Source organism: Dipodomys merriami, unplaced genomic scaffold, assembly GCF_024711535.1.
Source record: "Dipodomys merriami isolate MVZ:Mamm:240054 unplaced genomic scaffold, mDipMer1.0.p SCAF_439, whole genome shotgun sequence".
Taxonomy (NCBI): Eukaryota; Metazoa; Chordata; class Mammalia; order Rodentia; family Heteromyidae; genus Dipodomys; species Dipodomys merriami.
Window position 1 is genome coordinate 340,456 of NW_027206001.1, and position 5,024 is coordinate 345,479.

Here is a 5,024-nt window from a genome sequence, read left to right on the forward strand (position 1 = left end):
GTGCTATTTGATAACAATTATTGAAACATTATAACACAAGAAATATGTATTTTATGTATTTTCCCCAGGAAAGCATTATACTTGAATTCCTCTACATTTACTTGCTGAAGAGCCACACCTGGCTCTTTTGTTTTGTTTGTTTTTTTGTCGGCAGTGGCGCTTAAACTCTGGGCCTATGCACTGTGCCCCAACTCTTCTGTTCAAAACAAGCAGCCATACCACTTAAGCCACAGTGCCATTTCTGGTTTTCTATTAGTTTATTGGAGATAAGAGTCTCACAGACTTTCCTGCCGAGGCTGGCTTTGAACAGCGATCCTCTGATCTCCAAATCCACAGTTGCTAAGATTATAGGCATGAGCCAATGGTGCTCTGCACCTAGCTACTTTTAATTGGGGAAGGAAAGGGAGAACAACAAAGGAGTGGGTAACAATGTTCAACAATAAATGTTCTCATTTCCTTACTCATGTAACTGTAACTCCTCTATACAGCACCTTTACAATAAAAATAAAATTAACAAAAAAAGAGAAAGGTTCTTGCTGATAGGCAATGATGACTCACACCAGTAATCCTAGCTACTCAGGAGGCTGAGAAATGAGAATCATGGTTCAAATTCAGCCTGGGCAGGAAAGCCCCTGAGACCCTTATCTACAATAAACAACTCAGAAAACTGAAAGTGGGACTGTGGCTCAAGTGATAGAGTGCTAGCCTTGAGCTGAAGAGCTGAGGGACTCAGCCCAGGCTCAGAGTTCAAGCCCCACCATGAACAACAACAACAAGAAAAGGTGTTGTCATCTTTCTTTTGCCCCATTAGACTCAAAGCCTGATGCTCATCTTTGCCTTCTGAGTAGCTGAGATTTCAGCCACCATGCCCAAAGCAAAGGAATGAAATGCATGGAAATAGACAACTGCAAACGTCCTTAAAGTTGCTGAAGCCTCTTGCATGGTGATTCATTCTCAAGATATCTTTTCTGTTTCCATGTCTGAAATGCTGTAATTTCTGTAATGAATGCTGAGAGCCACTTAGAATCATAAGCTCTGCCCCTAAGTTCCTTGTCAAGTATAGGCCTAAGTCAACTCTTGTTCCCACAGGCAACAAATATGTTCCTCGGGCCATCATGGTGGATGTAGAGCCTGGCACCTTAGACTCAGTAAGATTGGAACCATAGAGTTTCAGACCAGACACTTCATATTTAGTAGGCCAGCATGGTCCATGGAAAATGGCTAATAGGCACCCCTCCTTCCTAACATCCAGGCACACTCCAGTTCCCAGAGCTGAGCTGAGCCTTTATCCATCTAGATATCATCCTCACCTAACCTACCTATTTCAGTCCATGGGAGTCATGTCCCTGGCCACTCAATCAGCACAGATAAATGCCAGTCTGCAAACAGCCTCTGAAGGGAATGAACAGCGAGCAGGGAATGCCTCCAACAAGGTTTCAGCGCTGCTGGCCATTTCAAATACCTGGCAATAACAGGGAACCACTTCAGGACACCAGAAATCAAAGCACAGCTATGTATGAGCAAGGTGCAGACAAGTGCCTGCAGCTTAGCTTCCCTCTTACTATTCTGTTCTCCTGTTCCTCCTGTGAAAGTAAGTACTTTTCCATTATTGAGGCAGGCTCTGTTCATTTTTTTTTTGGTCGGTCGTGGGGCTTGAACTCTGGGCCTTAGCACTGTACCTCAGCTCTTCAGCTCAAGCAAGCACTCTACCGCTTGAACCACAGCATCTCTTCTGGCTTTTTCTGTTTATGTGGTGTTGAGGAATCGATCCCATGGCATTGTGCATGTGAGGCAAGCACTCTACCACTGAGACCCCTTCCCATCCCCAGGCTCTGCTCATTTTTAGAAGTACGCACGTGGTTTGGGTTAAAATGTATCTTCCTCCACATTGTCTTTACTTTCTTTAGAACCTGGGTGATTTGTAGGGTCCCAGACACATTGAAAACATTTCCTGAGGGCTAGGAAGGTGGCTCAGCAGTACAGTGCTTGCCTTGCATGCATGAGGCCCTGGGTTCGATTCCTCAGCACCATATAAGCAGGAAAAAAAAAGCCAGAAGTGGTGCTGTGGCTTAAGTGGTAGAGCACTAGCCTTGAGCTGAAGAGCTGAGGGACAGCGCCCAGGCCCAGAGTTCAGGCCCATGACTGGACCCAAAAAAAGAAAACATTTCCTTTATTTCACCAAAGTGTATCTAAAATAATAGCCAAAGTTGCTCAGAGGAGCCTATAGTCTTCACAATGCATATAACACAGTCATTATTCCTGGAGTATGTGTCTCATCATGTCTTTGTGTCTGATAGGCCAGAACAGGGCAGGCAATAACTGGGCCAAGGGCCACCACACAGAGGGAGCCGCGCTGGTGGAGTCAGTGTTGGAAGTGGTGAGCAGAAAGGTGTGGCTGTCTCCAGGGTTTCTAGCTGCACTACTCCCTGGGAGGTGGCACCAGGTCAGGCATGGGCACCCTGATTCTCAATAAGATCCGAGAGGAGTTCCCAGACAGCATCATGAACACCTTCAGTGTCATGCCCTTGCCCAAGATGTTGGACACTGGCACCTTAGACTCAGTGAGATCGGAACCATTTGGCCAGAGTTTCAGACCAGACAACTTCATATTTGATATGTCATCATAGTCCATAGGAGATGGCTAACAGGCACCCCTCCTCCCTAACATCCAGACACTAGTTCCCAGTGCTGGGCTGAGCCTTTATCCACCTAACCCTATCATCCTCACCTAACCCTACAACACCATCTTATCTGTCCACCAGTTGGAATATGCAGATGAAACATTCTACATTGACAACGAGGCCCTGTATGACATCTGCTTTTGCACCCTGAAGCTGCCCATGCCCACCTATGGAGACCTGAACCACCTGGTGTTGGCTACCATGAGCAAGGTCACCATTTGCCTGTGCTTCCCTGCCCAGCTGAATGCAGACCTGCGCAAGCTGGCTGTGAACATGGTGTCCTTCCCCTGCCTGAACTTCTTCATGCCTGGCCTTGCACCCTGTCCAGCCATGCCAGCCAGCAGTACAATGCTCTTTCAGGGCCCAAGCTCACCCAGCAGATGTTTGACACCAAGAACACGATGGTAACCTGTGATCCCCACCATGGCTGCTATCTGATAGCGGCTGCCATCTTCCGAGGCCGCATGTCCATGAAGGAGGTGGATGAGCAGATGCTCAACTTGCAGAACAAATAAGCAGCTACTTTGCAGAATGGATCCCCAACAACGTGAAGACACTTGTGTGTGACATCCCCCCACATGGCCTCACGATGTTGGCCACATTCATTGGTAACAACACAGCCATCCAGGAACCCTTCAAGCACACCTCAGAGCAGTTCAGTGCCATGTTGCAGCACAAGGCATTCTTGCACTGGTATACAGGCAAGGGTATGGATGAGACGGAGTTCACTGAGGCTGAGAGCAACATCAACAACCCGGTGTCCAAGTACCAGCAATGCAAAGATGCCACTGCTGATGAACAGGGGGAATTTGAAGAAGTCTTGTGGAAGAAGAGGTTTAAGACTTCCCATTGCTAGCAGTGCAACAGGAATGCCAGAGCCTGCCTACGGCTTCTCAAATAAATGGTGCTTTCCTGAGCTACTGTTGTCCTGCAGTGGGACCTTGCTATGTATCATCATGCTCAGCCTTCTCTGTCAGGAACTCACTGACGGTGAATGTAAAAATGCAGATTTCTTTTAAATATGATTGTTTTAAAACCCTATTTGTATAAATAAAGAAGTATACATTTTATACCCTGAGCCCTTATTCTTCTTTAGAATCCTTTTTATTCTTTCAGTGTATTTGAAATATAAATTTGGCCAGAAGGATTTAATCTTAACAATATAGGACTGGTACTCAAGAGGAGTATTAAATTCATGGTTTTTCTGCTATTTTGAAGAGGAGGATGACAAGTGCCAATGTTGTTGTTTTTCCCCCTGGCCCAGTTTTATAGTTTTCAATCTCTCAAAAGCATGCAAGTAGCAAAAAAGCAGTTTGAAGAGAAAGAAAACTAGATCCAGATGCTACTTCTCCTTCAGACAACCACAGGTTCTTGTCTCATGTCCCATCAGAGGGATTTCAGTCACATTCCCCAGAAACAGTATCAGGAACACTGATCCCTGTGTTTAGAGTTCAATTGGCAATGAAGCAGCACTCACAGGATGAGTGCAAGTTCCTGGTTTCCAGGGTAGTTTCTCAAGGTGTCTGGAGCTTTAAGTACAGAAGTGACTCTAGCTGTTTGAGGGAGTGAGAGGCTGAGAAGCTGACTAGTCCCATAGTGTATACAGAACTGCTTGACACAGTACTTCCAAGTCAAGGAGAGGAGGGGAGACATGGCCTGTCCCAATGACCCATTCTCACGTTCATTTTTCCAGCAGTCAAAGCTGTCTGAGGCCCACAGGGTGTTGTAAGGATATAAGGGATGGATGGATCTAGCCTGTTGGGTATGTTTACTTTACGTGAGTGAAACAGAAATCTCAATTGCTTAGAACCTACAATAGCCAGGAAAAAGGTAAACACTTCTGTTTTCACTGGAGGCCAAATCAGTCACTGGTTCTTTTTGCCAGAATCTTTCACTCTTCTTTCAGTGAGGCTCCAGGCAGGTTGTCTGTGCCAAGCATTCCTCCATGGCCACCAATAACCTGTAAGAGCACCTTTTTCTTCAGAAACAGGGCTATGGGAATATGGCAAATTATAGAAAGCTCTAAGGAAAAGGTACTTCTGGGTGAGGTGCAAGTCCCTTGTTGCTAGTAAAGTTGGGAGATGGTAAGTTCCGTAAGTTTTCCTCTACCAGGCCTGAGGTTGGGGTAGGGTAGGGAGGGGTGGGATAGAGATCTTTAAGCCAAGCTGGTCTCACTCATTAGAAAGTAAAACTGTCCCAGAGAGTGATCTATGACTAGAAGGAGGTTTTGTGTCCTTGCCCCAGGGAGATCAAAGTGCAAATAGCTTCCATTGTGGGAGTCCTAGGGAGTAAGTGTTGACTCCCCTAGGACTCTAGTCCTAGAACTGACCAGGTTGGATGACC

At 46.1% G+C, this 5,024-nt stretch overlaps 1 pseudogene; it reads left to right on the forward strand.

Moving 5' to 3' along the window:
* The first annotated feature begins 2,435 nt into the window (after window positions 1-2,435).
* LOC138807864 (tubulin beta-2 chain-like) lies at window positions 2,436-3,537 on the forward strand (annotated as a pseudogene).
* The last annotated feature ends 1,487 nt before the right edge of the window (window positions 3,538-5,024 follow it).